Genomic DNA, 12766 nt, shown 5'->3' with positions numbered 1-12766 from the left:
CCTATCATAACACAGATTCAAGCTCCAGCACAACTTTACTCAAACCCCCTTTCTCCTCCTCCTTGATTTATCAGAGACTCAGAAAATGATTTAACTGAAGCTTTAACATTCTACTTGTAGGCCAGTACCTACTAAAAACCATTCTACCATTGGGAGAAAAGGCCTTATTATGATTAAGGAAAAGAAAAGCAAGCAGAGTAAGAGAAAATGCAATTTCAGGATAGGGGCAAAGACTGCAACCCTAGGAAATAATTTTGAGAAGATTCAATTAGTCACTTAAATCCAGAGAAATTAAATTATATCAGCCTTATCAAATAACAGATTTCAAATCATGTCTAAAAAGTAGGGTTCAATGTGGCCTTTCCCATTTCCCAAGATAAAAAAAAAAAAAACAGAAATGTGTTCTTACCCTGTCAAAGTTGGCCACTACTAAAAACCTAACACCAAGATGTAGAATAACTTTTACTTTCTTTTATAAGATTGATGGCACTGAATTGATAAACAGAGGGCTTTATGAGACTGGCTTGGAGCTGGGGTTGTGGCTCAGTGCTGGAGGGGTTGTGGCTCAGTGGTGGAGCGCTTGCCTAGCATGTATGAGGCACTGGGTTCAATTCTCAGCACCACATATAAATAAATGAACAAAATAAAGGCCCACCAACGTATAAAAAATATTAAAAAAAAAAAAGAGAGAGACAGATTGGCTTAAAAGAGGGTGAGAGATTATTAAAAGGATAATTTATCTCTAATGTCCTGACTCATGAGATCTGGAGACTATATCATTTAGAAAACTCAGCAGTTAACAGATACCATTCAAATATTACTTAATGATAAAGCCAAGGAATTCTGTTCTTGCTTATTCCTTTCTGCATTATCTTTCCATATCCATTTAGAAAATAATTTTTCTAAGATAACTAAATAGAAAGAGCAAATCAGTACTGTCACAGTGTATCCTATAAAATGGCTATCTAACAGGCAAATGCTATAGATAGGATAACGAAAAGACAAACTGTGTCTTTTCACCTACTCCCTCAAAACAATGTCAAAGAACCAGAGTGCACGAGCAAAAAAAAAGATGAATCCCAGGAAAGCTAAGTTGTACCAGATGAATGCCTGCTAAATGGGATTTGAGAGAGAGTGGTATGTACATTAATCTGTTGTTTAGTTATAGACCCAAATGAAAATATATCCATTACTCAACTAGAAAACTTATGTTAACAGCACCAATTACTATTTATTAGCAAATGTGAAGACTGTCTGGATCTTCCTTCAGAAAAGATGAACAAAAAGGGGAGTAGGACAGGCACTGGATAAGATGTAGAAATTATGAAAAAAAAAAGTCACGCACACAGTAAAGGAAACATGATCCCTAAAAAGAGTGAGAGATGATACTTTCAAAAATGATCAAGAACTCTTAAGAAATTTTTAGTAAATAGTTTAGTTTGGAATTCTCAATACTACACAAGAATTGGCCTCTGCGGAAGAATAATGTAGTAGCTAATTTGTTCATTCATTTCAAGTTTTTTAAAAAATTTACTGCCTATGAAATGCTAGGCATTAAACGAGGTGCTGGGAAAACAGCAGTGAATAAAACAGTGAAGAAGACAATGGAATATGGTATTGAAAATATTAGTGACAGTGGGCACTTCTGGAAAAGGGAATGCTAAACTGAATCTTCACTAAAAAGATTATTAGTGCAAACTTCTTTCCAAAATAATAATTCATCACCTCTATAATCTTTCTAACTGAGGCTGGGTTTAGCACATAATCCACATTAATCTAAGATCTATCCACTCTCCTCCAGAACTGCACTATCATCAGTGTGAATTTAACCACTAAAATATTGTTTTATCTTTGGAAAAACAGTAAAACTTCCAATAGATTCAAGACTTTGGAAAATAGGATGGCAAAGAAGAGAGACTCTGGAGTAGTATATAAAGGAAAAGTATAAACAGGCAAAAATGTTAGTATTCACTGAATTTTTGACAATTCTTATACTATTATATTAGTTGACCTGTTTCTATGGGACAGAACAAATTATGCCACTAAGGGAGAGAAAATATTAAGAAGGCAACAAACTAGCTGGGCAAGATGGTGCACTTGTGTAATCCCAGTGACTTGGGAGAATGAGGTAGGAGGATCTCGAGTTTGAGGATTCAACAACTTAATGAGATCCTATCTCAAAAAGTACTGGGGATATAGCTGAGTGGTAAAGCATCCGTGGGTTCAATCCCCAGTATCAAAAATAAAACAAACAACAACAACAATAACAAACAAACAAACAAAAAACCATGCTGAAATGAAAAAATACAATTTACTTGAAAGGACAAAAAGATATGACATTAAAAAAAAAGTTATGGGAGCTAGAGGTAGAGCTCATTGGTAGTACACTTGAATAGCCACAAGTTTACTCCCCAGCACCATTAAAAAAAAAAAAAAAATGCAAGTAAACAAAAATGCAGACAATTAAAATTCATACAGAAATCAGAAAAGTACAAAGAGATCTGTTGAAATATAAGAAAACAAAGAAATTTTTTCCAGAATTCAAGGGAAATGGACAGTGAAGAGAAAAAGAAAGAAGGAAAGAAAAGAAAGAAACTGAGAGAGAATATTTCCTACCACTAAAGGAAAATAAGAGATTAGAACAATACACGAATAACACCTTGAGCAGAAGAAATCTTGCAGACTGGAAAAGTTCACTATATTTTTGGCAAAATCAATTAAAAAAAAATGTGTACACATTCTGGAAAAATTTTAAATTACAAAGGACAAAAATTGGACTGCTCTCAGAATACTCAACAATATTAAATGTTAAAAGACAACGAAAAGTTACAGAATTTTGAGAAAATGTTAAGAAACTTACAATAAGACAAGTTATTTGTCTTGTGTAAAAAACATATTTTCAATTATGTAAGAACAAATATATAGTTGGGTATGGTGGCTCATGCCTGTAATTCCAGCAGCTTGGAAGGCTGAGGCACTCAGCAAGACCCTGTTTCTAGTAAAATATTTTTAAAAAGGGCTGGGGTTGTAGCTCAGTGGCAGAGTGCTTGCCTGGCACATGTGAGGCATTAGATTCAATACTCAGCACCATACAGAAATACATAAAAATAAATAAAAATAAAGATGTAGAAGATTAAAAAAAAAAAAAAAAAAAAAAGGTTGGGGATGTGGCTCAGTGGTTGAGTGCCCATGGGTTCAATTCCCAGTACCAACAAAACAAAACAAAACAATAAAGGGAGAATCCATCATTTCTAAAGCATATTATAAGGATACAAAACTGAAAAATGTAAGACAACTCAAAAAATATAAAATGATACAAATATTCTTACAAAGTTCTGATGTCTGAACTTAAAGGACAACTTAAGAGTCATTTACCTTTCATAGACATCAACAGTATTAAAAATTTTAAAGAAAGTGTTTTAAAATTGTTTTACAAATTATATTACAGGTTGTATTGATACTTATTTGAGTTCTATAAAGGGAAATAACAATTCTTTCTTTTTCCATGAACTCAGTGTTATGGGCTTTCCTTTCAGACTACTCCTCCCTCAGATATGTCTCGTAACACTTAACACTGACAAGAATGACTGCATTTTGCTTCAAAAATCTCTCAGGATCAGGCTGTGGGGAGCAGGCATAACTCAGTAGTAGCTCTTGCCAACAAGCATGCCCAAGGCTCTGGGTTTGATCACCAGAACAGGAAAAAAATAAAATAAAACTTGTCTCAGGGCTAAGGTACCAATCTCAAGACCCACATTTTACATCCAGAATATCTTTCTTACTAACCTACTAGGTCACTGACCCCACCAACCAGCTAAGCCTTCAAATCACTTGTGTGAAGGGGTTGCTGTCCTAGGGAACTGTCAATAAACCATGGGATACAACAAAGTTGCTAAAAGAACTCTATTATAATATCATCTTCCCTGAATTCCAGATGCTGTCCTGAAATCACTTCATATTTAGCTCACCTCAGGTGGAGGTAGTACAAGATGTAAAGCATCCTAAGTGACTCTGAGCTTACCCAGCTGGAAGAACAGGAATCTTCCTCTCCACCTGCCACACTTCATGGGAACTCACTAATCAACTGGATTTCCACCTAGGCTCTAACAAGAAACAATCAACTTCCCTTTGGGCCTCCCCTTAATTTATTACATTAATTACTGTAACAAAGGAACTGTGTCATCTCAAGTACCATAGCTCTCAGCCTATAGCTCCAATGGAGATTAGATAAAGAACAAACAGTGCAAATTTGAGAAGACATCCAATTCGACAGAGCTCATCTGATCACATGTCACATAAGGACAGAAAAATAAAATTGTAGCATCTCTGGCTCCAAGTCTTTATATACTATAGCTCATATGGTCCTCACACACTGCTAGTCTCAGACAAAGATCATGAGGTTTGACCTGTTTCATTTCACATAAACAGCTGACACTTTCATCATGAGGAAGCTACTCAACAGGATTCAGGTTTAGATCCTTGATGTTTGTCAATACTGTTCTGTGTCAGCACATAAAACTCACAATAGGTTGAACAGCATACTGAATCTGTAAATAATTCAGCCTCAACTCTGGAGGGATTCACTTACTGAAACTGATCCACTCAAGAAACTTAGAGACCTGTGTGTATGGAAGTGAAGAAATAGAAGGCAAAGATTGTCTAAAGTAAAAAAATTTTTTTTTAAAGAAAGAGTGAGAGAGAGAGAGAAGAGAGAGAGAGAGAGAGAGAGAGAGAGAGAGAGAGAGAGAAATTTTTCAATATTTATTTTTTTAGTTCTCGGCAGACACAACATCTTTGTTTGTATGTGGTGCTGAGGATCAAACCCGGGCCGCACGCATGCCAGGCAAGCACGCTACCGCTTGAGCCACATCCCCAGCCCCAAGTAAAAATTTTTTAAAAGCTCTGCCATCTCTCTTCCTCTTATAATCAGAGGCTACACAGGCCTTTATAATCTGGTTCTTATTCCCAAAGGTAAAAATTTTCTGTACTAAAGAGAAGGCAATGAAAAATTCTCAAGAAAAAAGTGAACAGTGGGTCTATGTGTGGCAGTGCACACCTCCTAATTCCAGCTAATTAAGAGGCTGAGGCAATAGGATTGCAAGTTTGAGGCCAGTTGGGAAACTTAAGTAAAACCCTGCCTCAAAAAAAAAAAAAAAAAGGCTGAGAGGGCTGGGATGTAGTTCCATTGGTAGCACTTGCCAAGTACGCATAAGGTCCTGAGTTCAATCCTTGGTTCTGCCCCCTCTCTACCTGCTATAAAAAGGTTAAGGGAGGTTAGAAAACAGAGTAGTCCTCACAATTAAAATGCCAACTGCTCCAGAGTATTGTTTTAACCTTCATTCTCATTATTGCACAGTTGATTCCAAAACAGGGCTAGTCCACAAGTCAGGTATTCTAAATATAACCAATTCCTGGTAGCCTCCATGTACAGATGACCTGTGACTTATAATAGGGTTATGTGCCAATAAACCATAAACTGAAAATATCCTAAGTCCAATATACATTTATTTGATCTGTGTGTGCATGCGCATGCATGCATTGCTAGGGACTGAATCAAGGGACATTCTAGCACTGAGCTACACCCCCTAGCCACCCCCCACCCCCCCGCTTTTTTTAAAAACAAAGTCTCCCTAATTGTCCAGGTTGGCTCAAATCTGGAATCCTCCTGCCTTAGCCTCCCAAGAAGTTGGGATTACTGTCATGAGCTATCACACTCAGCTCCAAAATGTATTTAATATGCCTAATCTACCAACTGAGCTTTCTAGTTTTGAAACTTTCTACACTGTAGAACATTGGTTGTTTATCCTTGTGATTGCATAGCTGACTGGGAGCTGCAGTGGTCCAGCACCATACCACATATCCTACTGAGAATATTATGCTACACAGACATATAGCTTGCATGAACACCAAAATTCAAAATTTGAAGTATAATTTCTACTGAATGCATATCACTTTTGCATGATCATGAAGTTGAAAAGTTATAAGTTGAACCATCAGAAATCAGGGATCATCTGTACATACTTAAATGTATAATAAATGAAAAGGTTCTACCAAACTTAAACCATCCACCTGTCATATTAAACATCTATAATTCAAAGGTGACAAAAATGGTTATGAAAAGTGACATCATGTTCCAGGTGTAATGGAGCCTATAATTGAAGCAACTAGGGAGGCTGAAGCAGAAGGATCACAAGTTTGAGGCCAGCTGTGGCAATGTAGAGAACCTGTCTAAAAAAAGAAAAGGGTTGGAAATGTAGTTCGGCCATAGAACACCCCTGGGTTCAATCTCCAGTACCCCCCCCCACCCGCCACACACACACAAAGAGGTAATGCCTGAAAGGGGAACGCTGACTGAGATGAAAATGAGGGAGTCTAAAGAGTGTTACGAATGTTCTGTATCTGAAACCGGATCGTGTATATGGCTATATACAAACATAAAACTGGACTTGTACACAACACTTACATACTTACTGTACGTTAATATACGCACAGTATACTTTTTTTTTTTTTAAGTAAAGGAGTAAATACCTGTGAACACCTGCTGACCTAGATCACTCCTGGTCCTAAAATAGTATTTTATTAATTTTATCTATTTATTTTGCAGTGCTGGAGATTGATCCCAGGTCTTGTATGTTATGCAAGCACTATATGTACCACTGAACTACATCCTGCTTAAAGTAGCATTTTATGAAAAGGGAATCATGACATCATGATTAGGATATTAGGATGATAGGAAGGACAGGAGAAAGAAAGGGAGAGAGAAAGAAAACTAACAAACAATAGATTATCCATATTTCACTATCCATATTTGACTATTATGAGAATTACGCAGTCTGGAAAACTAGTGATAAGGATGTCACAGACAAAAAAATGACATAAATAATATTAAGTCCTGCGGGAAGTGGTACATGCTTGTAAACTCAACTACTCAGAAGGCTGATGCAGGAAGATAGCAACTTTGAGGCCAACCTAGATAACTCTGAGGACCTTGTCTCAAAATTAAAAATAAAAAGGGGTGGGGGTGGAGCTCAGGAATAGAGTGTATCTGGATTCAATCCCCAGTACCATAAAAAAGAAAAGAAATTGCATAAAATCATGTATACGAACATAAGCACATGTAAATGCATCTAAGTAAAATGGAAATCTAAAGAAGATAAGTGAATTTTTATCAATGTCAGTATTATGATACTGGAGGAAACTAGATAAAGGATACAAGGGATCCCTCTGCATTATTTTTACAACTGCATGAAGTGCTCAAAACAAAAGTTTAATTAAAAAATGCAAAATGACATTATTTAAAAAAATTTTTCCACCTGTAGGGTTAATACATCTTGTTTACTTACTATTCATAAGAGTAGCCCAATAAGTAAGATAAAATTTATTTCTAACTTGAAAGAGTTCTAAAACAGAACGCTAAGAACTGGTGATCAAGTCTATAGGTTTGGTTCATCTCTTGACAGGGTTTGACAATATTCTGTTTTTTAGAAGCTATGGGGCTGGAAGGGTTTACCTTAGTGGTAGAGGGCATGCTAATCATACATGAGTCCCTGGGTTCAATCTCTAGCACTTAAGGGGGGGAAAAAAAAACAAACATGTTGGACTTCAGGGTATATAGCTTGATGGTAGAGTACTTGCCCAGCATTCAAGATGCTCTCGGTTCCATCCCTAGCACCATCATGGGGAAAAAAAAAAGTTGAAAGTTGTTTGTTTTTTTTTTTAAAAACATGTCTACATTAAAGCCTTCATATCCTTTGGTTATCAGCTCTGAAATGTATTTCTTAGTGTCACCAAAATGCATAGTAACACAAATATTAGACAAACCTTGGTTTTACATAGAGGGGACTTCTTTCTTTTTTTCTATCTATCTATCCATCCATCCAAGGACTGAGCCCAGGAGTACCTTACCACTGGGCTATATCCTCAGCCCCAGTCTACTGACTGACTGATACTTGGTCTTGCTAAGATGTTGAGGCTATCCTCAAATTTTCAATCCTTCTGCCTCAGCCTCTAAGTGATATAGGTCAGGTATATGTCACTGTACCCGATAGAGGGGACTTTATTTAGTTATGTTTCCCTTCCTAATAGCACCCAGCATTTCTCTGGCAGCACACTGAGTTAATTTTTTAATAAATGGCATATCAAGATTCCTAATTTCCTTTGGGGCCTGCAATTGTTGGCTAGAAGTTACCCATTCTTAGAAAGTGGTTTGAACTTTCTGCCTATTTTTAAATGCATTCTTGTCCACACTGTGTTCATCTACTTTTCATCTTTCTCATATAGTCAAGATATTCCATAAGTGCAGTCTGAACAATTTGGATACCTAACTACCTGAAAGAGCTTAATGTGATGGGAAAACCTAAATATTTCACTTATGTGAAACATTTATTTAAATGTCAAATAAGCCAGGTGTGGTGGTATCACCACAACTTCAAATAACCACTGTTTTGGTGGGTTCCTTTTGATTTTTTTTGCTTTCTTATAAAATAAACTTCAAATACGGTAGTTCTTAAGTCTTTTAATTTCTAGTAGGTATTTACTTTTAAAAATCTTTCTAGTTTTCCTACATCCTAAAGTACATATTCGATCACAGCTCAAGTTCCTTAAAACTGAATCCCTATGACAGATTTTGTTCTTCCTCTCACTGAAGAATGCTGAACTTAATTGATATGATTACTATTAGAATGCTTGACTACATCATTCTTGCTGTTTGTCAAGGTAAAATGCAGGTTCTTTGCTTTGTAGCTTCTAAAACTGTCAATAGGAGGGAGTAATTTATGTTAATCAAAACCTCAAAACCACATCTTCACATTTGCTCTCGATGACTTAACCAATCTATGTACAAACAAACAAGTCCCTCATTAGTTGCTTAATTTTCCAACTTTTCCAGTCTTTGTTAACATGTCCAGCTCAGTCACCCTATTTTGATTAGAACTATGACATGTTTATTTAAGCAAGAATTTCAACCCTTCAAGCTTCCATACCCCTTACTTTGATATAGGAAAAAAAATTTTTAATTATTTAACTTCCCCCCCCCCCCCCCCCCGCTTTTAAAAGACAGAAAGTCTGACTATGCTGCCCAAGCTGGAATGCAGTGTCTATTCATAGGATACGGCCCAAACTCTTAGGATAAGTGATCTTCTTGTCTAACTCTCCTGAATGGCTAGGACTAATGGTACATGCCACCATGCCCTGCAAAGATTTTTAAATATCAACACTGTTTGTTATTCCATATAAAAATAAGATTCCTTGCTGCCTCTATCATTCCTCTGAACAGTACAACATCTCAATGGTAAGTATCCCTCCAACAAGTATCTGTGATGTGCATTAAATCATTATAACATTATTTTTCCTATACAGAAATTAGAAAGAAAACATATTATAATATTATATAAGGGTGAGAAAATGACACTAATAATGTTTATATTTGCAACTCTCTGAAATAAATCTGATGCTTAAGATCATACAATCAGCTATAACAGATTTGTTGTAGGAATAAAATGTCACTTTACCATTATGTTGCTAACCCAAATGTGACCTTGTTAAAACTAAATTTCTTTCTTATGGAAAGGATCCATAAGAGAGAATATTGCCAGACATGGCCCTATACTTCTTGGTCTGTCAGATGATGTTATGGAACTCATCTGAAATCAACATTGCCTGGATCTGTAACTCTGCTAGGACTGAAAGGGCCTACTAATACTACATTACTACAATGAAAACAGCAGCAAACTAAGCTATGCTAATGCTCTTTTACTAATAAGAGCAATACAACTTAGATCAGTAAAATGATCTACATTTTGATTCTTTCAAACATTACAGGAGGGGAAAAAAAAACTCAAAATAACCACTAAAGAAAAGGAAAAAAAAAAGCATATACTTGCTGGCTTTAAAGTTCTCAATAACAGGGCTGGAGCTGTAGCCCAGTGGCACAATGCTTGCCTAGCATATGAGTGAGGCACTGGATTCAATCCTTAGTACTTCAGAAAAATAAACAAATAAAATAAAGGCATTCTATCCATTTACAACTACAAAAACAAATAAATAAATATTTTTAAAAATGAAAAAAAAATTAGGGGTTGGGGATATAACTCAGTTGGTAGAGCACTTGCCTCACATGTACAAGGCCCTGGATTCAATGCCAGCACCACAGAAATAAATGAATAAATAAATAAATACCAAAAAATTAAGTTCACAATACTGCAATGTTGTTATATTACGTCAAGTTTCATATACAAAAATACATAATGTAAAACTTGCCTAGAAGTCTATTCAATTTTAGATCCCAAATGTTGCCTAAAAGTAAAAATTTTCCTTAACATCCATGGATCTGAGTTCATTAATAACTTTTAGGAGTTGGGAGTATCAGTGGTAGATTAATCGCCTAGAATGCAAAGTCCTATGTTCCATCCCCAGCACTACAAAAAAAGAAAACTTTTTTTTTTTCACTCTAGAATAAAAAAGATCACACTTTTACAAAATGGCTAAAGCAAAATGCTTAATGACTTCTTGCTCATTGCAACTGCACAATCTGGTGGTATAAATAATTTAACATAGTAAACAGATCCCAGTATGACCTGCACTTCAGCTACCTCAAATGATATACAATAAAACCTGAATTTGATGTCTACAAGGACAGAAATAAGACACTCCATCTCATAATTATGTAGGAATTTTAGCTTCTAAGCAGTTACAAAAACAGCAGTCTAACCTAAGAGACCTCTGTTTCCTGTCACTTTCACATATGGAAAGGAGTGAAAAGATTACAGGAAAAATAATGAAGAAGTAGGGCAAGGAAAGGACAAATAAAAATATTATAACAAAATTTATAATACACAAGTCAAACAGAAGAATCTGGACATTATATGACATCTTCATTCTCAAGCTGCTGAACTAGGTATTGAGATTTCTAAAACATAGCTTATGTGTTGAGTGGAAGTCATAAAGTACCACAAACCTGAAAATAACACTAGAGTTGGGAGCACAGTGCATACTCTTTGAAAGCTTAAAGAGCTACCCCAAAATAGCTGAGGCCTTACTAGAAAGAGGAAAAAAAAAAATCACGATTTAGGGCTTTTTCCATTGTGTAAGGAGAGAACTCAAAGGTTTAACTCACCTATTACCAGAGGCAACCAGGGCCCAGTAAGCAGAAAAGTATATTTTGTCCCTCAGGGAACTGGTTATAAGGCCTTCAGTTCCACCTCTGGTGTCTTCCAGACATAACCGACTGCAATTTTCACCCTGATTAACTTCCAGGAATGCCAGCCAGAGAAGCAGCCAGGAGAAAAGAACATATCAAGTAGTTATTTCCCCTCAGTGTCAGCTGGACTCTAGAATAACTGCAGACACTGCCTCTTTCTGCTCATCACAAAACTATATCCGCCAACCTCAGGGAAGTACCTCACAGTATAGTAAAGCACTAACATGAATTGTCTTATTGAAAGCTGCAATTCTCCCACTTGACCCTCCTCCATACTCCCAATCCCCCAACTCTGCTCTGTTTTCCCCTACATCATTTATCATATATTTATTTATTATGCTTATCTCTATATCCTTCTACTAAAAAGTAAAATCCATAGACTGCACTTTTTTTTCCTTTTGTCTATTTTATTCACTGGCAGATCTTCAGCAGCTACAACAGTTTCACATATAGTAGGTATTCAATATCCATGTATAGAATAAAAGAAGTAAGAAAAGCTTAAAAATTTTTTCAGAGGTCAACAATACCCCAAGGGCCCAATAATCTCCATTCCTCTAACAGAACCAAAATGGTTACTGTGACTAACCCACCTTTCTTCCACCTGCCATGTACCACCCCCACCCACTTACGCAAGTCTTGCATCTCTTAGGATGTACAGAACCATGTACTATTTTAAGCAATAAATGTGACAAAGTTTGTCCTTGAATTTGAAGGATTTCTCAAGGTTTGCACAGTTTGCCTTTTTCCTAGTTTATTCAATTTGGGATAAAATGTGTTGAAAGAGTTACTTTTGCATAAAAAGAGTCTGGAAAACAAAAACCACAAGAAGTTTCTTCTTTCAAAAAACAAATTCTAATTTAATTCAGCAAGCATTAATTAAAGATAAAGTTATATTCAACACATTGCGCTAGGAGTTATAGGGAGACAAAGAACAGAGGAAACAGATTTCTTATGGAGCTTAGAATGAGGAAAAAATATATAACCATAAATAATTATGACTTAAGAAAACATGTGATAAAGTGTTGTAACAGAGACCCTAGCAAGAAAATCAAAGAATAGAGAGGAAGGTGAAATTAATTCTGATGAGAGGCTAGTGGGAAAAAGTGGGTGTAAAAGTCTTCAGGACAGAGATAGTTTTTTGCTGGGTAAGGGCTAGTTTTGAAAGCTAAATGCCTTGGAAGCAAGAAAGGGTATTCCAATAAGAGAGAAACGGATGGGGAAAAAAAATCCCACTAAGATATAAATACTGAAAAAAAAAGGGGGGGTAAGTTGGAGGAATAGCGGTGAAAACGTGCAGATAGAGAAATACATGAAATAAGGCTAAGGAAGGCTAGGTTTGGTCAGGACATATATCTTGAACACTACTAGTGACATGGGTCATTAGTGATTCTCCAGCAAGGAAATGTTTAGAATAGCAATTGTAAAAGTCTTGCTGAGTTTCTTTGTTACATACTATTCTAGAATAAAATTCTTTTCTTCAGCTCATAATCATATATTCATTAGTTGGCTATCACCACCACTAGATTATAAGCCCTAATAGGACAGGGATCATGACTGGGCTAGTACATG

At 36.0% G+C, this 12766-nt stretch overlaps 1 protein-coding gene across 4 annotated transcripts in view; it reads right to left on the bottom strand.

Moving 5' to 3' along the window:
- Positions 1 to 12766, bottom strand: part of Znf609 (zinc finger protein 609) — a 197165-nt gene that overhangs the window by 174981 nt on the left and 9418 nt on the right. Inside the window, exon 1 of one of the 4 annotated variants that reach the window (XM_076850939.1) lies at positions 11114 to 11241. The exons of the other annotated variants lie outside the window; for them this stretch is intronic. The gene's annotated coding sequence lies outside the window, so the exon portion shown is untranslated. Of the gene's footprint in view, positions 1 to 11113; positions 11242 to 12766 lie in introns of those variants that run through there. 4 annotated transcript variants of the gene reach the window in all.

This window comes from Callospermophilus lateralis, chromosome 3 (genome assembly GCF_048772815.1).
Source record: "Callospermophilus lateralis isolate mCalLat2 chromosome 3, mCalLat2.hap1, whole genome shotgun sequence".
In the NCBI taxonomy this organism is placed as follows: domain Eukaryota; kingdom Metazoa; phylum Chordata; class Mammalia; order Rodentia; family Sciuridae; genus Callospermophilus; species Callospermophilus lateralis.
The sequence above is the reverse complement of the archived record's forward strand: the minus strand, read 5'-3'. Positions and strand labels throughout refer to the sequence as shown.